General features: G+C 44.2%; 1 protein-coding gene across 1 annotated transcript in view; it reads left to right on the top strand.

Moving 5' to 3' along the window:
* KATNAL1 (katanin catalytic subunit A1 like 1) overlaps positions 1-26,960 on the top strand; it is a 241,402-nt gene that overhangs the window by 81,641 nt on the left and 132,801 nt on the right. The gene's annotated exons all lie outside the window — the stretch shown is intronic.

The following is a 26,960-nucleotide window of genomic DNA, read 5'->3' as shown; positions in this document are numbered from 1 at the left end:
CATAGCATAAGCTTAGGTCATAATAACGATGTAGAGTTATTTTAGACTTTTCTGTAAGTGAAATCACAAGAAGCGCCAATAGAGATATTATTTGTTATTAAAATTATTTGTCCTTCACTCTTGCATAGTTCTAAACTAATATTATGCTGATTGAGATATTTGATTTCATAGGAGTGTTTGGGGTGGATCGACTATTATATAAGTGAATTTGACTGATTATTTTGTTAAAATGTTCTGCAATATTTTTTACTGAAGTTTGTATTATCTTTATAACAGACACACTTTGATACCTCCCTTCTCTTCTTCTGTACTTTCATTGGCATGAGATGTAAAAAGGTTACCAGAAGGTCCTTAGCCAAAAGCAGATGTAGTAATTTTTATAGTAATAGCACAAATCGTTTTGGTCCAATGTCATGTGACGAAATGGCCAAAAGTAGAAACCAGATTCACATTATATATAGTCCCTCTCACCTCATACCCCACCCACAGCTCAGGCTCTTCAGTTTTTGTTTGGTGCCAGCAGTAGTTGGTCACCGTTTCACAGTGGGGCTGCATGCTGAAGCTCAAGCTTTTAATTGTTACTATTTTAACATTTTTATTTTACTATTTTTACTTTTACACATGAGCAAGCAGCGCTAGGCAGTCCTTTAGACGCCAGCGCTGCTGCTCCATCACCCTCGCTGGTTCCGCAATGCCAGCCACGGCTCAGGTATTTTGACGAGAACCGCTTGCCTTTTACTAGCAGGGGCACACTGGGATACCCAGGACTGCAAACTGGATTCATAGGGGACAGGTAAGGTGGGACCCACAATCACGGCAGTCCTATATTGCCGGTCCCGGAAGACGGACCTGCGGTGCTGATGTGGACTCAGACCATTGCGTGACCTTGGGCTTCACTAGACCACCAGGGCATACTTTTGTAAGAGTCAGATTTATCTCTAACAATTATTTAAAATGCCAGCGCTAATATAAGTTGCGGACGCAAGGTGCATCTTATTATTATATACGATAAAAGTGCGCTGTACGTTGCAAACACTACATCCCTTAAGAGAAAACAAGTACACGCACACATTTCTGAGTTCCAAAGCTCATTGATGTATATATTTGATATTAAAAGGATATGTATACAATATATCACATGTACAGTATATATATAGTTACATGGTTACAATTTACACAGGAAGCAGTTATTACAAACTAATTCATTACAGCCAGCAATATATCACCATATTTGCTCAATGCACACTCCGCTCCATATCTCTCTCTCTCTCAGCAAAAACAAACAGGAACTGGGCAGACAGCATCTCGAACAGCATCCAGGAAAAACAGCAAGCTCTTGTGTTTAGAATCAGCTATACACTGTATATATTGGGGGCGTATAGGTCTTCTGTTATTGGTCCAGGGGAGGGAACTTTCTCATTCATGATGAGTCATTGGTCAGTTCACATGCAAGCCTCGAAGAAGACATCAAAAGGGTTGGCCTCTGGTTTCCGCCCACACATGCTTCTTCCAGGAATGTTCTTTGTTGTAATTAGAATTGTGGCTTTATATTCCTACATTTGATAACTACTCATTGCAATGTGCTACAATCGAATCACAGGTACCAACTTAACATACTCACTAATCTGATTACTTTGACACCAAGCACGACATGTCCATCTTGCTCCGCTCCAACAATACACATACATGACGTTATACTCCATTATATAATTTAAAACCTTATAATGTCTAGTGCTTGATATGTTTAATTTATGTGCTGTATGAAATATGTGTTGAATATATCTTTGTGGAATGTCTGTGTAAATGCGTATGTTACCATATATTGCTGTGCCCGCTGTGCGTATTCGCAAGCATAGCGACTCATCAGTGTGGAGTTTGGATGTTCTCTCTATGTAATATTTTTGACTTCTACTGGTGCTGAAAGATGTTTTTACCAGGGAACCAGTGGTGGATGTCAGCAAGGGGAGGCAGCACTTCCTCAGCGGCCCTTGCCCAGCCCAGGGCACCATAGCACTAAGGTCTTTCCACCCTGGGATGCTCCTCCTTCACCTTTCTTCCTCACAGAGACACTGGGCAGTCATTACAGAATCTCTGCAGGTCTCTGGGGACCTCTCCTTCGAATCAGGTTTTATACAGCGCTGCTTCCTACCATCTTTAGTAGCTGAGTAGTTGATATCAGTGCCCACTGCAGTTAAATTGTATTTCTGTATTGTATGTGATATATGCTAGTTCTGCTTTCTGTACTTTTCTTTCTATACCTTTCTTCCTACAGTAACCCTTAGATGCTGGTGTGTACAGAGTTTACTTTGCTCACATTACAAGTTATTGTATTTGTGCAGGTGTATTGTCACATACTTGTCACGGGGACTGGGTTTTGTGAATCCGGAATTGTGGCTTGCGGTTTGGTATCGGTGACTTTAGGCAGGATTAGCCGAGCAGGCTGAATGAGTCTTTTTCATAGATCTTTAAAGGAGGTTCCACAGGTGCCCTAGCTGTTTATTTGTTAGAACGGTTGCGTCGGCAGGACCTATACGTCTGTGGACGAACGTCTGGCGGAAACCCGGATAGGAAGACTGGGGTAACTGAGACTCGCTGAGAGGGATGGTGACTCGGAGAGGTCAGCATGCGAGGAGAAATAACCGGGTGTAGATCCAGCAATCCAGGTGAGAACTCAGGAAACAGGATGCTTTAGAAGCAATGCTGTGGAGCACAGGGAACTAGCACTCACAAGGCTGTGTGAGAGACGTTGCACTGACAATTTGCTTACCCAGAAATCCCTAGATTTATACCTGCAGACTGTTTCCCATTGGCATATGGAGGTTTTGCCTTACAAGGGTGAGGACTTATTTGGGGAAGGTCTCACGGACCTGGTTTCCACAGCTACTGCAGGTAAATCCACTTTTTTACCTTATGTTTCCTCACAGCCAAAGAAAATGCCACATTATCAGATGCAGTCCTTTCGGTCGCATAAATCCAAAAGAGTACGGGGATCTTCCTTTCTCACCAGAGGTAAGGGCAGAGGGAAAAAGCCGCCAACTACAGCTAGTTCCCAGGAGCAGAAGTCCTCCCCGGCTTCTACAAAATCCACTGCATGACGCTGGGGCTCCGCTGAGGGAGTCCGCTCCAGTGGGGGCACGTCTTCGACTTTTCAGCCACGTCTGGGTTCAATCACAGGTGGTTCCCTGGGCAATAGACATTGTTTCCCAGGGTTACAAGCTGGAATTCGAAGAGGAGCCTCCTCGCCGGTTTTTCAAATCGGCCCTACCAGCTTCTTCCCCAGAGAGGGAGGTAGTTTTAAATGCAATTCAAAAACTGTGTCTTCAACAAGTGGTGGTCAAAGTTCCCCTGCTTCAACAGGGGACAGGGTACTACTCAACCCTGTTTGTGGTCCCGAAACCGGACGGTTCGGTCAGACCCATTCTGAATTTAAAATCCTTAAACCTATACTTGAAAAGGTTCAAATTCAAGATGGAATCGCTCAGAGCGGTCATCGCCAGCCTGGAGAAGGGGGATTATATGGTGTCCCTGGACATAAAAGATGCATACCTTCATGTCCCCATATATCCTCCTCATCAGGCGTTCCTGAGATTTGCTGTACAGGATTGTCATTACCAATTTCAGACGTTGCCGTTTGGGCTTTCCATGGCCCCGAGGATTTTCACCAAGGTAATGGCGGAAATGATGGTGCTCCTGCGCAAGCAGGGAGTCACAATTATCCCGTACTTGGACGATCTCCTGATAAAAGCTAGATCGAGAGAACAGTTGCTGAACAGCGTATCACTCTCCCTGAGGGTGTTGCAGCAGCACGGCTGGATTCTCAATCTACCAAAGTCACAGTTGGTTCCAACGACCCGATTGCCTTTCTTAGGCATGATTCTGGACACAGAACAAAAAAGGGTTTTTCTCTCATTGGAAAAGGCCCAGGAACTCCAGAACTTGGTCAGGGACCTGTTAAAGCCAAAAAGGATGTCGGTCCATCAATGCACTCGAGTTCTGGGAAAGATGGTGGCGTCTTACGAGTCCATTCCCTACGGCAGGTTCCATGCGAGGACCTTACAGTGGGACTTTATGGACAAGTGGTCCGGGTCACATCTACATATTCATCAGATGATCAGCCTGTCCCCCAGGGCCAGGGTATCTCTCTTGTGGTGGCTGCAGAGTGCTCACCTTCTAGGGGGTCGCAAGTTCGGCATTCAAGACTGGGTTCTGGTGACCACTGACGCGAGCCTCCGAGGATGGGGAGCAGTCACACAGGGAAGAAACTTCCAGGGACTGTGGTCAAGCCAGGAGGCTTGTCTACACATCAACGTACTGGAATTGAGGGCCATATACAATGGCCTGCATCAAGCGGAGAATCTTCTTCGCGACCTACCGGTTCTGATTCAGTCAGACAACGTCACAGCAGTGGCTCATGTAAACCGCCAAGGCGGAACAAAGAGCAGAGTGGCAATGGCAGAAGCCACAAAAATTCTTCGCTGGGCGGAAAATCATGTAAGCGCTCTGACAGCAGTCTTCATTCCGGGAGTGGAAAACTGGGAAGCAGACTTCCTCAGCAGACACAATCTCCATCCAGGAGAGTGGGGACTTCATCAAGAAGTCTTTACAGAGGTTGCAAGTCAGTGGGGACTGCCTCAAATAGACATGATGCATCACGCCTCAACAAGAAGCTTCCGAGGTATTGTGCAAGGTCAAGGGACCCTCAGGCGGTAGCTGTGGACGCCCTGGTGACACCGTGGGTGTTTCAGTTGGTCTGTGTGTTCCCTCCTCTTCCTCTCATCTCAAAAATATTGAGGATCATCAGACGAAAAGGAGTACAGACAATTCTCATTGTTCCAGATTGGCCTCGAAGGACCTGGTATCCGGATCTGCAGGAAATGCTCACAGAAGATCCGTGGCCTTTTTTCTCTCAGAGAAGACCTGTTGCAACAGGGGCCCTGTCTGTTCCAAGACTTACCGCGGCTGCATTTGACGGCATGGCGGTTGAACGCCAGATCCTAGCTGGAAAGGGCATTCCGGATGAGGTCATTCCTACTCTGATAAAGGCTAGGAAGGAGGTGATAGCGAAACATTATCACCGTATCTGGAGGAAGTATGTGTCTTGGTGTGAGACCAAGAATGCTCCTCCGGAAGAATTCCATCTGAGCCGTTTTCTCCACTTCCTACAGACTGGAGTGAATTTGGGCCTAAAATTAGGCTCCATTAAGGTACAGATTTCGGCCCTGTCCATTTTCTTTCAGATGGAATTGGCTTCTCTCCCAGAAGTCCAGACTTTTGTGAAGGGAGTGCTGCATATCCAGCCTCCTTATGTGCCCCCAGTGGCACCACGGGACCTTAACGTGGTGTTACAGTTCCTTAAGTCTCACTGGTTTGAGCCTCTTCAAACCGTGGAATTAAAGTATCTCACTTGGAAAGTGGTTATGTTGTTGGCCTTGGTATCTGCAAGGCGAGTGTCTGAGTTGGCGGCTTTGTCTCACAAAAGCCCCTATCTGATTTTCCATGAGGATAGAGCTGAGTTGCGGACTCGTCCTCAATTTTTGCCTAAGGTGGTTTCCTCTTTTCATATGAACCAACCTATTGTGGTGCCTGTGGCTACAAGGGACCTGGTGGATTCCGAGTCCCTTGATGTGGTCAGGGCTTTGAAAATTTATGTAGCCAGAACGGCTAGGGTTAGGAAAACAGAGGCTCTGTTTGTCCTGTATGCAGCCAACAAGGTTAGCGCTCCTGCTTCTATGCAGACTATTGCTCGCTGGATCTGTAACACGATTCAGCAGGCTCATTCTACGGCTGGATTGCCGTTACCTAATTCGGTAAAGGCCCATTCCACTAGGAAGGTGGGCTCTTCTTGGGCGGCTGCCCGAGGCGTCTCTGCATTACAGCTTTGCCGAGCGGCGACTTGGTCGGATTCAAACACTTTTGCTAAATTCTACAAGTTTGATACCCTGGCTGTTGAGGACCTCATGTTTGCTCAATCGGTGCTGCAGAGTCATCCGCATTCTCCCGCCCGTTTTGGAGCTTTGGTATAATCCCCATGGTCCTTACGGAGTCCCCAGCATCCTCTAGGACGTAAGAGAAAATAAGATTCTAAACCTACTGGTAAATCTTTTTCTCCTAGTCCGTAGAGGATGCTGGGCGCCCATCCCAGTGCGGACAACATTCTGCAAGACTTGTATATAGTTATTGCTTGCATAAGGGTTATGTTACAGGTTTGTTCAGTCTTTGACTGATGCTGTTCTGTTTCATACTGTTGACTGGTTCGTATATTCCAGGTTATACTGAGTGGATGGTGTGGGCTGGTGTGAATCTTGCCCTTGGATTAACAAAATCTTTCCTCGTACTGTCCGTCTCCTCTGGGCACAGTTTCTCTAACTGAGGTCTGGAGGAGGGGCATAGAGGGAGTAGCCAGTGCACACCCATTCTAAAGTTTCTTTATAGTGCCCATGTCTCCTGCGGAGCCCGTCTATTCCCCATGGTCCTTACGGAGTCCCCAGCATCCTCTACGGACTAGGAGAAAAAGATTTACCAGTAGGTTTAAAATCTTATTTTAACCATTACCCTACTGTGGTTTCTCATGTGACACATTTGATTAAAATTCCATTCTGCCTATTTCAACAGAGTCTAAGGACTTACCTAATAGGCAATTGGACGCATGTCTCAAATCTTTATATTCACTTACAGGCGCCACAGCCAGACCTGCTACGGCTACTGCCTGGGTAGCTAAGGTCAAACCTTACCTAGACAGACTCACTCCACAAAGACTTCTAAGCCTAAACCCAAACAGGCATGGGTGGCTAGATGCCCAACTACCAAACCCAAGGATAAACCCTCTGCCTGACGGGGCGTGCCTCTCCTGAGTTTGATTGGCGTTGGATCACAACAGATGCCTGGTTTCAATAAGTTGTCTCTCACGGGTACGCTCTCTCCTTTATGAAGCATCCCTCCCAGACAATACTTTTTTTACCAGTCCACCAGCAGACCTCAGTAAGGCAAAGGCACTGAAGACTGTAATTCACTCCTTACTACAATCAGGCGTGATTATTCCTGTCCCCATGTCACAACAGGGCCAGGGGTTCTGTTCTTCACTCTTTATGGTTCAGAAACCCAATGGGTCTCATCGTCCTATACTAAATCTAAAATTACTGAACAGATACCTCAAAGTGCCCAGGTTTCTAATGGAAACTTTTCGTTCCATTGTCCTGGGTATGCGGCCTGGAGATGGTCTCCCTAGATATAAGGATGCTTACCTTCATTTACCTATAACACCCTGTCATCAACAATACCTCCAATTTTCTGTCCCTTATCAGCATTTTCAGTTCCATGCCCTTCCCTATGGCCTTTCCACAGCCCCCAGGGTGTTCACCAAACTCATGGCAGCGATGGCTGCTGATCTTCGACAGCAGGAAATATGGATACTCCCTTAACTGGACGACCGCCTCCTTCTTGCACATTCTCCAGAGATTCTCTTCCATCATCTACAGGTGACAGTGTCATTCCTTCAGAGTCATGGATGGCTGATCAGCTGGGTTAAGTCCTCTTTCATCCCGTCTCAGAAGATGCTCCAACTCAGAGCTATACTGGATACTCAGTTGCAATGCATCTTTTTTCCTCAGGACAAGATTGCAGCACTACACTTATACATTTACAACCTTCTCCACAGTCGCAGAGCCTCTATTCACTCAGAAATGCAGACCCTGGGCTCCATGGTATCCACCTCCGACATGCTGGAATACGTCCAATTCCACTCCAGGCCTCTCCAGCAACTGACACTCGCCAGGTGGAACGGACACCCCAAGCTGATGTACGTACGTCCCTCTCCTGGTGGCTACAAGCCTCCAACCTGGACAAGAGTCGCCCATTCTGGATTCCGCACTGGGTTCTCCAGCTGTCTCAGGCAGTCACTACTTTCAAGGCTTCTGGTCCCCAATAGAGAGTGATCTTCAACGTTCTGGAACTTCGGGCAGTTTACCGGGCCTTTCAGATGGCTCAGGACTTTCTTCACGGCTCTATCGTGCAAGTACAATCGAACAAAGCCATGGCCGTGGCTTATATCAATCGGCAGGGGGGCATTCGGTACTTGCCTGGGCAGAACTCCATCTTCCAGCCATCTACGCAATCTTCATCCCGGGGGTCCTCAACTGGGAAGCAGACTTCCTCAGTCGACAAGATGTGCACAGCGGAGAGTGGTCTCTACACCCAGACATCTTTCAGCTTCTGGTGAACAAATGGGGTATTCCTGACGTAAACCTTATGGCCTCCAGACACAATTACAAGGTACCCATGTATGGGTCCAGGGCGAGGGATTCGGACGCAGCATTCGATAACGCCCTAACAGTCCCTTGTCTTTTTTCACCTGGTTTATCTCTTTCCTCCAGGATCTCTCCTTCCCAGAGTGCTACGCAAATTCAAAGAGGAAGGCGGCACGGATCATCCTGGTTGCTCCGGCATAGCCCAGACACCATTGATTCATGGATCTCCAATCCCTCTCCATAGATGTGCCCTTCCCGCTTCCTCTTTGATTAGACCTCTTGTCACAAGGCCCCTTTCTACACCCGGACCTAGCTCGCTTGTCTTTGACGGCGTGGCTCTTGAGTCATCCATCCTAAGTGATAAAGTTTTTTCCAGTTCGGTGATTTAAACTATGCTTCATGCTCTGAAACTGACATCAGCTTGCATATGTTACCTATATGGCATTTTTACTTTCAGTGGTGTGCTCATCGACACTATGATCTTTTGTTGTTTTGGATTTCTAGACTCCTGGCATTTCAACAGACGGGCCTTGACATGGGCCTCCGCCTTGTTTCTCTTAAGGTTCAGGTCTCAGCTCTGTCTGTCTGGTTTCAGAAAAGACTTGCTCCCTTGCCAGATGTACGTACCTTCCTTCAGGGGGTACCCCTTGCAACAGCCTCCCTTTGAGCCATTGGCTACGGTTGACCTCAAATGGTTGACTGTGATGACCCTCTTCCTCTTGGCCATTGCCTCAGCTCTCAGAGTATCTGACTTGGGGGCACTCTCCTGCAGTCCCCCCTTCTTGATTTTTCATCACAACAGGGCTGTCCTTCAGACTAAGCAGGAATACCTACCTAAGATAGTGTCAAAGTTCCATATCAACAAGGCAATTGTGGTAACGTCCTTCCATGAACCTGGCCTTTCACCTGAGGATGCTTTGTTGGACGTGGTCCGTGCTCTAAAGATCTACGTGGACCGTACTAGTTCCATTAGCAAAACGGATTCCTTGTTTGTTCTCTCTGCATTGTATAGCATAAAATTAGAAAAATAGATCAAAGCGCTCCAATAACACCCAAGTTTTATATGTGCACACCAATGGGTGAAAAAATATAAATAAATAGCAGTACCGTGTTAGATAATAATGGTATACAATTTTCAAGCTTTGCAATGGATTGTAACTCCTTCACCTATAAAAAGAGCTTTTTAAGGCTCATAAAAGGAGTAGAGAAAAAAAAAAGTGCAATAGTGCAAATTATCTTCTTTACAACAAAAAATTTATTTGATCCATCACATTTATACCTAACAGAAGTAGTCAACAGGCGTATAGTTATCCTCATAGGCAACAACAGCAGCAGCAGTAAAGATGACCACAGATAGATGCTCCACAGGTGTATATTTCGATAATAAGATGTAACCTCTTCACACCTATATGAGTATAAATCGCTCGTAGGAGGTATAAATGATAGAGAAGGTGCAATAGTGCAATTAACCTTTTAAAAGCATATACATTTATTTTAAAATATCACACTTACACCAAGACAGACGGTTAAAAACATATAGAAATGTATCTCCAATGGCTTCAGCAGCAGCTGGTAATAGGGTCCTGTATGCTCCAGATGGAAAATGGAACCAAGGATAAGGGCTCCGGAAACCGTGATCCAGGTCAGCAACCCAATGCCAGCTACAGATGCAAGTCCACAAGGAATGATACAGCAGGGAGATACGTACGCTTAACGCGTTTCAGACAACCTTTGTCCTTCCTCAGAAGCGTAATAGCACTCTCCCCAAGGCTCCTACTTATACCCTAACTAATACAATATCAGCTGCACTACATTTCCGCTAATCGGTACGTTATCCTGGGCGCACATGCGCCGGAATGCTTGGACGGCCGGATCCAGTATGGCCGTGCGTTTCATTTCACCGGAAGTCTCCGCACTGAAACACTATGTCCGGTATCAGCTGTAATTATGCGTTCCAAAGCGCCGGATCCAGTATGGCCGAGCGTTCCATTTCACCGGAAGCCTCCACATCGAGAACTTATGTCCGGAATCAGTTATACTTATGCGTTCCAAAACGCCGAGGATCGTTCTCTCCTCGGTATCTTTACATTCCAGACTTTTAGCAGCTTTCATATATTATGGAATGGCATTTAAATTACAGATGTCAATACCTCAAAAAATAAAAACATTATCAAAAAACAGTATAAAATAGCAATCTTAACGGCAGACATAAAAATAGCAGCACACATAAAAGATAAAAGACAGATCTAGCAGCATATAGGAAAAACATAAAAAAGTGCACCCCTCAAATGGACATATGGGACTCAACCTAAAAAGCACTTCAACTCAAAGTCACCATTGAGACCATTAGGTCCAAGGGTCCCCAAGTGATGTATCCATCTCATCTCTGATTGGGATAATCTTTTCTCAATATTCCTGGTTCGCCAATTAGTTTGGATCTGCTGTATCCCAAAAAAACTACGTATATTGCATTCATTTGCATTATGAGTTGTTTTAAAATGAGAAGAAACAGTATGTGTTAATAATCCCTTACGAATATTATAAATATGCTCCGCAGCTCTCACTTTTAAACATCTAGTGGTTTTTCCCACATAAAAATAACCACAAGAACATTCCAAGACATATATAATATTTTTGGAGTGACACGTAATGAACTCCTTTATCTCGACAGGCTTGCCATTGATCATTACATTGGTAATTTTTCTCTCTTTGCTTTTAACAGTTTTGCACATTAGGCAATCACCACAACGGTGATAGCCCTTAGTGCGTATACTTTGTATTGGGTTACGTTCAATGTGGCTTTTCACTAGATGATTTCTCAAAGAGGGAGCTCTCTTATAAATAAATATGGGTTTATCAGGGATAACACTTCCCAATATAGTATCTTGTTTGAGTAATTTCCAATTAGTGTTAAAAATGTTCTCTATCTCCTTGTGTCGGTCATTAAATTGACTTATAAATGCCCATTGGTAGTCTTTGTTATCTTTATTGACCTTTGCCCTTTCCTTCAAAAGGTCTTCTCTATTAATATTATTCACTTTATCTCTAGTCTTTCTTAATACTTCTGAAGAGTAACCTTTAGCTTTGAATCTTTCTGATAGATCATTTTGTTGTTCAATACAGATAGCCTCATCTGTACAATTTCTTTTGATGCGTATAAATTGGCTGAAGGGAATCGATCCCAGCCAGTTGGAGTGGTGTTGGCTTGTTACATCAATAAAGCTGTTTGAATCAGTTCCTTTACGAAACGTTTTTGTTTTTAATTTATCTTCGTCTATATATATATTTAGATCTAAAAAGGATACTTCCTCAGTGCTGATAGTAAAAGTCAAATTGATCGAAACCTCATTGGAGTTCAGAAAAGTGCAAAAGTCATTTAATTTATTTATGTCCCCTCTCCATATAAAAAATATATCATCTATAAAACGTTGCCATGACACCAGGTTCACCCCCAGCTCGCCCCCACCAAAAACTACCTGCTCTTCCCAGTGGGCCATAAATAAATTGGCATAGCTGGGGGCAAACCTGGTGCCCATGGCAGTCCCTGTGCGCTGCAAATAAAATGTACCATCAAATATAAAGTAATTATTCGTTAAAATAAATGCAATACTTTCTAAAATAAAATTCTTAATACCTTCATCCAAAGTGCTTAAATTTAAAAAATATGAGACTGCCGCTAAACCTTTCTCTTTCTCGATAATGGTATATAGAGTCCCAACGTCTGCACTACAAAGGTAATCGCCTTCATGCCATTCATAATTAGAAATTTTACGTAACACATCCCCTGTATCTTTCAAGTAAGCCCTTGTATTTTGCACCAAGGGTTGTAGGTAAAAATCTACAAAGGCGGAAAGGTTACTAGTGATGCTATTGCACCCTGAAATAATTGGACGTCCGGGGGGGTGGAGGGGGTCCTTATGTATCTTTGGGAGTACATATATCGTAGGTATGGATGGATCTTTCAAATTGAGGTAATCAAATTCAGTCTGAGTGATTACCTTTTGATCTAGCGCTTTACTAGTGAGATCCTTTAATTCCTTAATAATTCTCATTGTAGGATCGCTTTTAAGTTTTTTATATGTGTTGTTGTCATTCAATTGTCTAGTAATTTCACCCATATATGTATCCCTGTCCATAAGGACCACCCCTCCACCCTTATCTGCCGGTTTCACAATCAGTGAATCATCATCCTTCAAGGATTTTAAAGCACTAAATTCATTTTTACTTAAAATACGGGTTTTACAAAAAGGTTTAAAATTCGCCCCTTCATACCAACCTAAATCCTTTGATCTGTTTCTTGATGTGCAAAAGTTTACCAGGAAATTGACAATAAAACGCTTTTTCCTTAATAAGGAAAAGGAGAATATAGTCCCTCAACCAGAACAGGAATGTTCGGGAACGAGTTTTAAAGCACCTTCAACATTCTACCCAACCCATTGTAAGGGTAGCTGTGTAGATGTTTTCAATAAGATTGTAACAGAGGAAATAGAAAAAACAATCAATATCAAAAAGAAGAAAAAAAGTCTTAATTTAAGTAAAAATGAATTTAGTGCTTTAAAATCCTTGAAGGATGATGATTCACTGATTGTGAAACCGGCAGATAAGGGTGGAGGGGTGGTCCTTATGGACAGGGATACATATATGGGTGAAATTACTAGACAATTGAATGACAACAACACATATAAAAAACTTAAAAGCGATCCTACAATGAGAATTATTAAGGAATTAAAGGATCTCACTAGTAAAGCGCTAGATCAAAAGGTAATCACTCAGACTGAATTTGATTACCTCAATTTGAAAGATCCATCCATACCTACGATATATGTACTCCCAAAGATACATAAGGACCCCCTCCACCCCCCCGGACGTCCAATTATTTCAGGGTGCAATAGCATCACTAGTAACCTTTCCGCCTTTGTAGATTTTTACCTACAACCCTTGGTGCAAAATACAAGGGCTTACTTGAAAGATACAGGGGATGTGTTACGTAAAATTTCTAATTATGAATGGCATGAAGGCGATTACCTTTGTAGTGCAGACGTTGGGACTCTATATACCATTATCGAGAAAGAGAAAGGTTTAGCGGCAGTCTCATATTTTTTAAATTTAAGCACTTTGGATGAAGGTATTAAGAATTTTATTTTAGAAAGTATTGCATTTATTTTAACGAATAATTACTTTATATTTGATGGTACATTTTATTTGCAGCGCACAGGGACTGCCATGGGCACCAGGTTTGCCCCCAGCTATGCCAATTTATTTATGGCCCACTGGGAAGAGCAGGTAGTTTTTGGTGGGGGCGAGCTGGGGGTGAACCTGGTGTCATGGCAACGTTTTATAGATGATATATTTTTTATATGGAGAGGGGACATAAATAAATTAAATGACTTTTGCACTTTTCTGAACTCCAATGAGGTTTCGATCAATTTGACTTTTACTATCAGCACTGAGGAAGTATCCTTTTTAGATCTAAATATATATATAGACGAAGATAAATTAAAAACAAAAACGTTTCGTAAAGGAACTGATTCAAACAGCTTTATTGATGTAACAAGCCAACACCACTCCAACTGGCTGGGATCGATTCCCTTCAGCCAATTTATACGCATCAAAAGAAATTGTACAGATGAGGCTATCTGTATTGAACAACAAAATGATCTATCAGAAAGATTCAAAGCTAAAGGTTACTCTTCAGAAGTATTAAGAAAGACTAGAGATAAAGTGAATAATATTAATAGAGAAGACCTTTTGAAGGAAAGGGCAAAGGTCAATAAAGATAACAAAGACTACCAATGGGCATTTATAAGTCAATTTAATGACCGACACAAGGAGATAGAGAACATTTTTAACACTAATTGGAAATTACTCAAACAAGATACTATATTGGGAAGTGTTATCCCTGATAAACCCATATTTATTTATAAGAGAGCTCCCTCTTTGAGAAATCATCTAGTGAAAAGCCACATTGAACGTAACCCAAGACAAAGTATACGCACTAAGGGCTATCACCGTTGTGGTGATTGCCTAATGTGCAAAACTGTTAAAAGCAAAGAGAGAAAAATTACCAATGTAATGATCAATGGCAAGCCTGTCGAGATAAAGGAGTTCATTACGTGTCACTCCAAAAATATTATATATGTCTTGGAATGTTCTTGTGGTTATTTTTATGTGGGAAAAACCACTAGATGTTTAAAAGTGAGAGCTGCGGAGCATATTTATAATATTCGTAAGGGATTATTAACACATACTGTTTCTTCTCATTTTAAAACAACTCATAATGCAAATGAATGCAATATACGTAGTTTTTTTGGGATACAGCAGATCCAAACTAATTGGCGAACCAGGAATATTGAGAAAAGATTATCCCAATCAGAGATGAGATGGATACATCACTTGGGGACCCTTGGACCTAATGGTCTCAATGGTGACTTTGAGTTGAAGTGCTTTTTAGGTTGAGTCCCATATGTCCATTTGAGGGGTGCACTTTTTTATGTTTTTCCTATATGCTGCTAGATCTGTCTTTTATCTTTTATGTGTGCTGCTATTTTTATGTCTGCCGTTAAGATTGCTATTTTATACTGTTTTTTGATAATGTTTTTATTTTTTGAGGTATTGACATCTGTAATTTAAATGCCATTCCATAATATATGAAAGCTGCTAAAAGTCTGGAATGTAAAGATACCGAGGAGAGAACGATCCTCGGCGTTTTGGAACGCATAAGTATAACTGATTCCGGACATAAGTTCTCGATGTGGAGGCTTCCGGTGAAATGGAACGCTCGGCCATACTGGATCCGGCGCTTTGGAACGCATAATTACAGCTGATACCGGACATAGTGTTTCAGTGCGGAGACTTCCGGTGAAATGAAACGCACGGCCATACTGGATCCGGCCGTCCAAGCATTCCGGCGCATGTGCGCCCAGGATAATGTACCGATTAGCGGAAATGTAGTGCAGCTGATATTGTATTAGTTAGGGTATAAGTAGGAGCCTTGGGGAGAGTGCTATTACGCTTCTGAGGAAGGACAAAGGTTGTCTGAAACGCGTTAAGCGTACGTATCTCCCTGCTGTATCATTCCTTGTGGACTTGCATCTGTAGCTGGCATTGGGTTGCTGACCTGGATCACGGTTTCCGGAGCCCTTATCCTTGGTTCCATTTTCCATCTGGAGCATACAGGACCCTATTACCAGCTGCTGCTGAAGCCATTGGAGATACATTTCTATATGTTTTTAACCGTCTGTCTTGGTGTAAGTGTGATATTTTAAAATAAATGTATATGCTTTTAAAAGGTTAATTGCACTATTGCACCTTCTCTATCATTTATACCTCCTACGAGCGATTTATGCTCATATAGGTGTGAAGAGGTTACATCTTATTATCGAAATATACACCTGTGGAGCATCTATCTGTGGTCATCTTTACTGCTGCTGCTGTTGTTGCCTATGAGGATAACTATACGCCTGTTGACTACTTCTGTTAAGTATAAATGTGATGGATCAAATAATTTTTTTGTTGTAAAGAAGATAATTTGCACTATTGCACTTTTTTTTTCTCTACTCCTTTTATGAGCCTTAAAAAGCTCTTTTTATAGGTGAAGGAGTTACAATCCATTGCAAAGCTTGAAAATTGTATACCATTATTATCTAACACGGTACTGCTATTTATTTATATTTTTTCACCCATTGGTGTGCACATATAAAACTTGGGTGTTATTGGAGCGCTTTGATCTATTTTTCTAATTTTATGCTATATCTGTTATATTTTGTGGTGCAAGGGGATATGCACTGTGATCTTTAGATTTTAGCTGCACCGATAACGTTTGCGCAGATCCTCAATACTTTACTATTTCTGTGTCTCTCTGCATTGTACAAGCGTGGCTGGCCTGCCTATAAATAACCTTGGCTCAATGGCTCTGCATGACCATCTCGCAGGCTTACACGCAAGCTAATCTTCCAGTACCGAATACAGTCTCTGCTCACTCTACTCGCTCTGTGGGACCTTCGTTAGTAGCCCGCTGTGACACGTCTGCTGAACAACTCAGCTAGGCTGCTAGATGGTTCTGTGCCTTTGATATGTTTGCCTCTCAGGCCACAATGTCCTCCTTTCAGCTTAGAAGCGTTCCCTCCCTATTACAACTGCTTTGGGACATCCCCAAGGTTAACTCTGTGGAGACCATGTACCTTAAAGAAGAAAATAAGAGTTATAGTAAAACTTACCCTCGTTAACGCTTTTTTTTTTTCCTTCGAGGTCCATGGGATCCACAGGGCACTTACCCTGATGCACCTAGCTTCAATGGGTTACTTCTCTCGGTCACCAGTTCCCTTCTCCTACTAGTAATAGTGTGTTTCCTGTATGTACCATTCTTCCTTCTCTCCTCTCCTGCCCCTGCTTTGGGCTTGTTAATTAAAACTGGAAACCCTGAGCTGTGGGCGGGGTATGAGGTAAGAGGGACCCAGTGCATCCTGGGAGGCTCAAAGTGCTGTTTGGTGCCTGAATCCTGGTCTTCACCAAGCATACCCCAAGGTTAACCCTGTGGATCCCATGGACCTTGAAGAAAAAGAGTTAACGAGGGTAAGTTTTACCATAACTCTTTTTACATGTAACCAGGAATGTTTGCTTTGCATGATATGTGCGTTTTGACTGCATTAGACACTTGTTATCTGCTTGGAACTAAGGCTTTATGTAGGTGACCAAAAAAAATGGCTTAGACTTTTTTTTTTGTTATCGAAGTCAAAAAGTTAGGCGCCTGCAACTGTTATAAGAAATAATTTTTGTCCCACACAAATTTTTAGGAAAGTTTTATATAGCAGTTTTAGCTGTATGTATCTTACCTCACAGTAAACAGAATAATTGCCTGGTGAATAGCGAATTGTTAGTATACTCTACCCAGCATAATAAACCAGTGCATTAGCCTGTGGTCCGATATTATTGTTCTCCTCATGTCTTCTGCATTGGTCCTGGCCATACTGGCCTTTGCTAGACCTTTCTAACATGCTAAGTGTCATTTATAAATTGTACAAAGTGTAAAATCACAGCACAATTGTGGCACACTGCTCTTAGAATTGCTGTGTAAGGGTGCTAAGTTTTACAGGGAAGACCATGATGGTGTCTTCTGAAAGGCTACGATGCGGCGAGTTTGTTTTTTTTAAGGCGTCACAAGACTCTGCAATGCCAGGCAGATTTACATATCTCATACAAATTGCTTCTTAAAACAGGTCATGAGCATACAGTGTTGATGACAGAGGAGCACATGTGGCGCAGAGGGCCTAGAGGGTCCTGCTTGAGTGCTTACAGTGTAAAGGGAGAGGGTAATGCAGAGACAATAAAAGCTAGTGGCACCTGGAATACGGAGGCTGATAGAACATAGAGAGGCACTAGTGTTACATAGGATATGCTATATTGAAGAGTTTTTTTTCTCTAACGTCCTAGGGGATACTGGGATGGATTAGTACCATGGGGTATAGATCTGGTACATTGGAGCCTGGCACTTTTAGAAATGTTCAGTGTGTGCTGGCTCCTCCACCAGGCACGGTTCAGAAAAATGTGCCCAAGGAGCCGGGTGCATTCTCTGGAGCTCCAGAGTGTTTTCTTCAAAGTTTTTGTTAGTTTGTTGTTTTCAGGCAGTACTGGCTGGCAACAGTCTGCCTGCGTCGTGGGACTTAGGGGGTGGGGGACTGAACCAACCTCTTACAGGGTTAATGGTTTGTATCCCCGCTGACAGGACAATAGCTCCTGAGGCGCTGATTCACATGCCCCCAGGGTGTGCACACACGCCGACAGCATGGCGCCACCCCTAACAGATGCTGAAGACGCAGTCTGGTGAGTACAGACACCAGGGTCCCGGATAGCTGGTCCCCGGTGACAATGGTGGCATAAGGGAGCGGCGGGCATCTGGCTGCGGGCTGCCCACACTGGCGCTGGTGTTAAAAAGGGTTTTTGACTCTGTTTTACACAAATAATGGTTAAAGCCAGTATAATTTTTATTGAGGGACTGCGCGCCATTATGGAGGCGGGGCTTCCCAGAGAGTGGGAACAGCAGCTCAGAGGCGCCATTTCCAGCGGCTGCTAAACTCCAGCGGCATACAACGTGCTGCTCCTCCACAGACCATGCTAAATAGCCTTGTACTTGTACCAGGGGGATTTATAGAAAGGGGGGAGCATATAGATAAACACTAATGCCGGCTGCCTTATCTAAGGCTCTGGTTTATGCCCGGCAGAGTACTGCTCTGACTATGGCATTGTGTGTTGGTCTCATTCCTCTCTGTGTCACTCGATTCGGGCAGTCTGGGGTTTTCTGTGTTATTTCACTGAACTGTGTTATTTCACTAATACTGTGTGTATCTGCTGTATCAGTATGTCTTGCAAAAAGGCTGTGTGTCCCTCATGCAACACAAAGTTTTTCCCTTCACTGGCGGATCTCTCCTACAGGATGTACTCGGTGCTCTCTCCCTTCACAGAGTAGCAGTACACATGAGCTAGAGTGTTTAAAATCATACATTTTAAAGGAATGTTTCTAATAATAATACAGAGTTGGCTACTGCCAGACAGGAAAGGCAGGTCCTAAAGAAATCTGTGGATGATTTTTTAGTCAAGGCTGCTGACCACAGGCAGGCTCCTCAGCCCCCCTGCTGGTCTCACATAAATGCACACTCCCACATATACTCCAATCTGATTCTGATAATGAAATGCCAGATCTGGATGAAGGTGAAGTGGACATGGAGGGTGACAATACTCTGTCTCAGGGTGTGGAAGCCTAATATAATCTATTTGGGAAGTCCTCAACATACCGGATAAAGAGAGAGAACCTGATGAAGAGTTGTTTTTCAATGTAAAGCCAAATCTACTGCCACCTTTCCTATCTCCAAGGAATTAAACTCACTCTTTAAACAGGCGTGGGTCAATCGTGACAAGAAATTTCAAACCCCTAAACGGTTGCTAAATACTTTCCCTTTCTCACCTGAGGATAGGAAGGTATGGTAGAACCCTCCGATTGTCGAGACCTCAGTGTCAAGGCTGTCACGTAAGATTGTGCTGCCTGTACCTGGTGCTATCTCTCTTAGAGACTCTGCTGACCGTAAAATTGAGACTACCCTCAAATCAATTTACATTGCAGTGGGTGTCGCACAGAGGCCCACCATTGCTTGTGGTTGTATCACAAGGGCCATGGTCAAATGGTCTGGTAATGTAATAGAGGGGATTGATACTCTGCCTCAGGATGAGATCCTGACTCTACTACAACATATCCAGGATGCTGCTAATTTTATGAGTGAGGCGATTAAAGAAAGAGGCCTCAATAATGCCCGTACCACCGCTATGGTGGTCTCAGCTCGCATAGCTCTGTGGCTGTGACAATGGACAGCGGATTCTGATTCCAAGAAGGGCATGGAAAATCTTCCTTTTACAAGGGATGCCTTGTTAGGGGAAGAACTGAACAAGTGGATTTCTCAATCAATGGCTGGTAAACCCATCTATCTGCCGTCTGCTGCCCCTCCAGCTAGACGCCCCTATCCAGCGCCCTCTCTGCAGTCCTTTCATGTGGCCAGATTTAGAGGCAGAGCCAGAGGTGCCTCAAATGCAGCTAGAGGAAATAGAGGTAAATCCCGTAAACCAGCGGGCGCTTGATCTACGGACCAGGCCTCTGGATCCTCATTCACTAAAACCTCTGCGTGACGGTTTGCCCCAGCTGCAGGGGGACTTTGAGGTGGGTGCTCGACTACAATACTTCGCCCATGTGTGGACGGAATCCTGCCGGGACCCTTGGGTGAGGGACCTCATATCCCGGGGTTACCGTTTGGAATTCCAGGCACTCCCTCCTCACAGATTTTTTAAGTCAAGCTTCCCAGCTTCACCTGTAGCAAGAGTTACCTTGCAGGACGCCATTCGGTGCTGCCGATCTTGAACCTAAAATCTCTGAGCCCGTACCTACAGGTGTTCAAGTTCAATATGGAATTCCTAAGAGCGGTGGTCTCTGGTCTGGAGGAAGGGGAATTCCTGTTTTTTCTCGATATCAAGGATGCATATCTACACATCCTTATATGGCCCCCTCATCAGGCTTATCTCTTATTCACTATACTGGACCACCACTTCCAGTTGCAAGCCTTACCCTTTGGTCTCTCCATGGCTCCGAGGGTATTCACAAAAGTAATGGCAGAGATGATGCTCCAACTCCGCATGATGGGAGTCAGCATAGTCCCCTACTTGGACGATCTCCTAATAAAGGCGGTGTCCAGGGAAAGTCTGCTGAACAGCATCAACTTGACTACTCGTCTTCTTGCGGACCATGGGTGGATCCTAAATTTACAGAAATCTCATCTGGAACCGTCACAGAGACTTCAGTTCCTGGGAGTGATACTGGACACAGTGTCTCAGGAGGTATTCCTCCCCATGGAAAAGGCCTTGACAGTTCAGGCTATGGTCCGCTCTGTGCTCAGACCCCTCAAGATCTCAGTACACCTCTGCATCCACCTACTAGGCAAAATGGTGGCCTCCTACAAGGCAATCCAGTACAGCAGATTCCATGCCCATCCGTTCCAGATGGATCTGCTGGACAAGTCATCAGGGTCTCACCTGCACATGCACCAGAGTATATCTCTGTCGCTGAAAGCATGGATCTCCCTGTTGTGGTGGTTATAAGTCTCTCACGTTGTGGAGGGTCAGAGTTTCAGAACCCAGTCTTGGACTCTATTGACAATGGATGCCAGCTTCCATGGTTGGGGAGTGGTGACCCAAGGGGCTCAGTTCCAAGGAAAGTGGTTGAGTCAGGAGTCTTCGCTTCCAATAAATGTTCTGGAACTCAGGGCAATTTACAATGCTCTTCTGCAGGCTTCCTATCTCCTCCGACATCAGGCCATACAGGTGCAGTTGGACAATGCCACGGTTTTGGCGTACATAAACCGACAGGGAGGAACAAGAAGCAGGGCCACAATGCGAGAGGTGTAAAGGATACTCCTCTGGGCTGAAGCCATCACAAGGGCCATCTTGGCCATATTCATTCTGGGAGCGGAAAACTGGGATGCGGACTTCCTCAGCAGGCACGACCTTCCTCCGGGGGAATGGGGCCTTTACCCTGAGGTGTTCCAACAGCTGGTTCAATGGTGGGGCTGTCTGCAGATAGACCTGATGGCTTCTCATCTCAACAAGAAGCTGCGTCGCTACTGTTCTAGAACGAGGGATCCGCAGGCTGCAGCGGTGGACGCTCTGATGACATAATGGACTTATCAGTTCATATACCTATTTCCGCCAATCCCTCTCATTCCCAGAGTTCTAAAAAGACTCAAAAGGAAAAGCTTTCAAGCAATTCTAATTGCCCCAGATTGGCCTTGCCTCGCCTGGTATGCGGACCTCCTGACCATGTCTTTAGAAGAGCCCTGGCCTCTACCGCTTCTCAAGGATATTCTTCAACAAGGGCCGTTTGTCTATTCAGACTTACTGCGGCTATGTTTGACGGCTTGGAGGTTGAAAGGGAGATCCTAACCAGAAAAGGTCTTCCCTCCAGGGTTATCACGACTATGGTCCAAGCCCGGAAGGTGGTCACGTCTAAACATTACCAACGTATCTGGAAAAAATATGTTTCTTGGTATGGGGGTAGAAGATATTCTACTGTGGAACTTCAACTTGGCCGTTTTCTGCTCTTCCTGTAAGCAGGAGTGGATATGGGCCTACGGTTGGGCTCCATAAAGGTTCAGATTTCGTCTCTCTCTATATTCTTCCAGAGGCACCTGGCTGTAACTCCGGAGGTACAGACGTAACTGAAAGGTGTCCTTCGCATTCAACCGCCCTTTGTCCATCCCATGGTTCCGTGGGATCTCAATGTGGTTCTGACTTTTCTTCAGTCAGAATGGTTTGAACCTCTACACAGGGTGGAGTTGAAGTTTCTAACTTGGAAGACTGCCATGTTGCTCGTTGGCTCAGGTTGACCATTCAACAGGCCTATTGTTCGGTGGCATTGTCGCTGCAGAGTTCTATTCAGGCCCACTCCACTAGGTCGGTGGGTTCTTCCTGGGTGGCTCCCAGTGACGTCTCGGACTTGCAGTTGTGCCAATCTGCTACTTGGTCTGGTTCAAACACGTTTGTAAAGTTCTATAAGTTCGATACCTTGGTCGGTGAGGACCTTCAGTTTGGTCAGGCAGTTTTGCAGGGGTCTCAGCACTCTCCCACCTGCTCTGGGAGCCTTGGGACTTCCCCATGGTACTAATCCATCCCAGTATCTCCTAGGACGTTAGAGAAAATAGGAATTTTATACCTACTGGTAATTCCTTTTCTCGCAGTCCGTAGGGGATACTGGGCGCCCGCCTCAGTGCTTTGTGTTCCTGCTTACCTGGTTGTAAATTCTTGGTTGGCTCTGCTGTTGCTGTCCCTTTTACTGTTCTGGTTAGTGTTGCTATCCTTTGCTTTTGTTAGCATGGCTATCCTTTTGTTCTGGGTAGCACGGCTATCCTTTATTATCTTGTGTGTTGGTTCGTTGCCTTACCGCTGCTGTTGTATGTTTTCCTTCTCTCAAAGTGTGTCAGTCTCCTCGGGCACAGTTTTCCTAGATGGAGTCTGATGGAGGGGCATAGAGGGGAGGAGCCAGCACACACTGAACATTTCCTAAAGTGCCAGGCTCCAATGGACCCGATCTATACCCCATGGTACCAATCCATCCCAGTATCCCCTACGGACTACGAGAAAAAGAATTAACGGTAGGTATTAAATTCCTAATTTTTGTGAAACCACATGAAAGATTACGATTTGGAGGAGAGTCCAGTCAGACGGGATACAAAGTGGGGAGCAGATATTCAGAAGTTATGGAAGCGAGAGAGAGAGGTGGTTTTCAGCGAGGAGGAGAGGTGATGATCAGCAGATAGATCAGTGTATCTCATGACAAGATCAGAGATGTATGAAGGGGAGAAACTTTTTTTTTTTTTTCCCTGGGGGCCTGTAATATATTTTGGTTTGCCTCTGGACTAGATAATTGTAAGGTGGTAGAACATGAACTGGAGGTCATTATAATGTTACATAATGTGAACTAGAGCACTGTAATGTAGCACAATATGAAGCAGAGTCACTGTAGTGTGTTATAATATGAACTGGTGGCACTGTAGTATGGCACATTATGAACTGGAGGCACTATAGTGTAGCATAATATGAAGCAGAGACACAATAGTGTGGCATAGTATGAACTGGTGGCACAGTAGTGTGGCACATTATGAACTGGAGGCACTATAGTGTAGCATAATATGAAGCAGAGACACAATAGTGTGGCATAGTATGAACTGGTGGCACTGTAGTGTGGCACATTATGAACTGGAGGCACTATAGTGTAGCATAATATGACGCAGAGACACAATAGTGTGGCATAGTATGAACTGGTGGCACTGTAGTGTGGCACATTATGAACTGGAGGCACTATAGTGTAGCATAATATGAAGCAGAGACACAATAGTGTGGCATAGTATGAACTGGTGGCACTGTAGTGTGGCACATTATGAACTGGAGGCACTATAGTGTAGCATAATATGAAGCAGAGACACAATAGTGTGGCATAGTATGATCTGGTGGCACTGTAGTGTGGCACATTATGAACTGGAGGCACTATAGTGTAGCATAATATGAAGCAGAGACACAATAGTGTGGCATAGTATGAACTGGTGGCACTGTAGTGTGGCATATTATGAACTGGAGGCACTATAGTGTAGCATAATATGAAGCAGAGACACAATAGTGTGGCATAGTATGATCTGGTGGCACTGTAGTGTGGCACATTATGAACTGGAGGCACTATAGTGTAGCATAATATGACGCAGAGACACAATAGTGTGGCATAGTATGAACTGGTGGCACTGTAGTGTGGCACATTATGAACTGGAGGCACTATAGTGTAGCATAATATGAAGCAGAGACACAATAGTGTGGCATAGTATGAACTGGTGGCACTGTAGTGTGGCACATTATGAACTGGAGGCACTATAGTGTAGCATAATATGAAGCAGAGACTCAATAGTGTGGCATAGTATGAACTGGTGGCACTGTAGTGTGGCACATTATGAACTGGAGGCACTATAGTGTAGCATAATATGAAGCAGAGACTCAATAGTGTGGCATAGTATGAACTGGTGGCACTGTAGTGTGGCACATTATGAACTAGAGGCACTGTAGTGTAGCATAATATGAGTCATAATGTGAATTGGGGGTACTGTGTTGCATATTGTAAACATGCAGCCCTACAGTGTAATATGAACTAGGGCACTACTATGGTTCATAAAATAAACGAGGGCACTACTATGGGGCATTACATTAACAACTGCTGCAGAGAGGGGTCTCTCTAGGAGCATTGGGACAAGGGTCCATTCAAAATGTTGCTAGGGGACCCACAAAGTTCTGCCTATGCACCTATATGGGAAGTATTGTTTAGCAAAAAAGATTTTAGTGCTAAAAGTCTCCAAATCAATAACAATTAATGATTAACTTTATTGTGTTACACTAATGTAACACAGCAATAAAACATTTGTGTGACCATTTCACTCTATTTCCACATTGTACAGTGCCATATATCCCTGTATCAATTACTTTTTGTACCAAAAAAATTTCCTGGGGTATACTGCTTCCCATGCCTACTTATTCCTAAATGGTGACGTTATCTTTAACCTCTTCTAAAATGACCTGGGTTAAAAAGCTGGAATGATGTAGGTGTGCTGAATAAACTTTTTTTTTTTTTTTTCAATTTTAACATATCTGTATGTACAGTACTTAAATGTTTGTATATACATCTGTGCTGGCTCCGGCTCCTTAATATATGACCTAATGACACTAAGGACACTGGCACAAAGTAGAAGAGCACTGTCCTTCGGGCAGGTTACCAGGTGCTGTGGTACAGCAACGGTGGCGGCTTCAGCCGCTGCACCACTCGTACATCCCTGGTTAGCACCCTGGTTTATATGGTAATAAGAGAATTTCACCAGTTCCTGCAGACTTGCAGGCTATTAAATATGGGGCATGGTTTGCATGAATAGATCGCACCAAGAGCATTGCTAGTATGCAACCAAATCGAGAAATAATTTGATTGTTGCATCAGGTCTCATGGAGAGTAGTTTGGAAATCATGTAAGGACAATCCTATTGGATATACGGTATGCAGTTAGCATACCGACAGTCTGATCCCGGCGGTCACAATACAGGCGCCGGGATCCCGACGGGGCCACCATACCGCCACCGGTATACCGACGAGGAAGGTGATTCCCCCTCTTTGGGTGTCCACTACACCCACAGAGGGAGAATAGAACCTGTGGTGAGCGAAGCTCGCCACCGAGCCCGCAAGGTGCTTAGTTGCACTCGCCCCCCCCCCCCGCCTGCATTCCACTGTTTGGGATGCCGATGTCGGCATAATGACATTCGGCATCCCAAATGGCGGTAAATCATACCGAACCCGGATGTACCATGGCTGTGATCAAGCAGCTGAGTTCTTACATATTGTTGCAGTGACATGCTTGGCTGTTAAAGATATTTCAGCCAATAACGACCATCAGGAAAATCATGCAAATACCAATCCAATAGACCATGTTCCTGTGTTTTATAATCACTCATCTGAGCAGAGTAGAGTTATATACTTTGTCTAATTAACACTATATGCTGATCTGCCTGGCCTTAATTTACAGTGACCTAGATATGTTATTGTTCGGAAATTACATACATTAAAATTGACGCCAGTGTAGCAGAGATGTTGTTTAACAAACACTGCAGTGCACATCATGAATATGGCAGGGCTGGATGGGGCTCTGCCTCCTTAAACGTATTGATCACAGAGCAAGGTATTGTTGAACTATGGCAAGCATCTCACATATGGTGGGCATCCTGGACGACGGACCCCTGACATTTTGCTAGTCCATCAATTACTTGTTGCCAACATGTGAAAAATTCTGCTGCTTACATATATGGGATAATGTACTCCCTACTGACCATATAACATGAGCCCTTTGTACAGTTGCACAGCAGAGAAATCCTTAATGAGATCATTAGGGAGGTTGCTAGTATTTCTGATCTTCACCAGGCAATATTAATGCAGTCATTAGAACACACCAAATAAGGAACAAGATTTAACTGTATTGCACAATTCTCATGAAACCCCCCAAAAAATTATCCCCCAAATACTCCTGATTATACCAGATTGAAAAATAAATCTCAATTGTTGCACATTATATTAAACTTTAGGACTTTTGCTATTTTTACATGGGGCCTGGAAGAATCCAATTTTGCTGACTGAACAAAAGTTAAAATTGTCGAAATATATTTTTCTCTTACGTCCTAGAGGATACTGGGGATCCATGTAGTACCATGGGGTATAGATGGGTCCACTAGGAGCCTTGGGCACTTAAAAAATTTGATAGTGTGCGCTAACTCCTCCCTCTGTGCCCCTCCTACCAGACTCCGTTTAGATAATGTGCCCGGAGGAGCCGGTCACGTCGCATGGAAGCTCCTGAAGAGTTTTTGCATTTATTTTTTCTGTTTGTTATTTTCAGGCAGGACTGGATAGCACCAGCCTGCCTGTTTCGTGGAACTTAGGGGGGATGACGGCCCAACATCTTGAAGGGTTAATGGTCCCGTTCCCCGCTGACAGGACACTAACTCCTGAGGGACCTATTTGCACGCCCCACCACGCAAAGCGTACATTTCCGCAGCACTCCGCAACCCCTAACAGCCAGAAGTTAGAAGAGTGGTGAGTACTAAGCCAGCGTCGCGGCTA

The sequence above is a fragment of the Pseudophryne corroboree genome, chromosome 2 (genome assembly GCF_028390025.1).
Source record: "Pseudophryne corroboree isolate aPseCor3 chromosome 2, aPseCor3.hap2, whole genome shotgun sequence".
Lineage (NCBI taxonomy): Eukaryota > Metazoa > Chordata > Amphibia > Anura > Myobatrachidae > Pseudophryne > Pseudophryne corroboree.
Note: the sequence above shows the minus strand (reverse complement) of the source record. Positions and strands in the feature narration are given on the sequence as shown.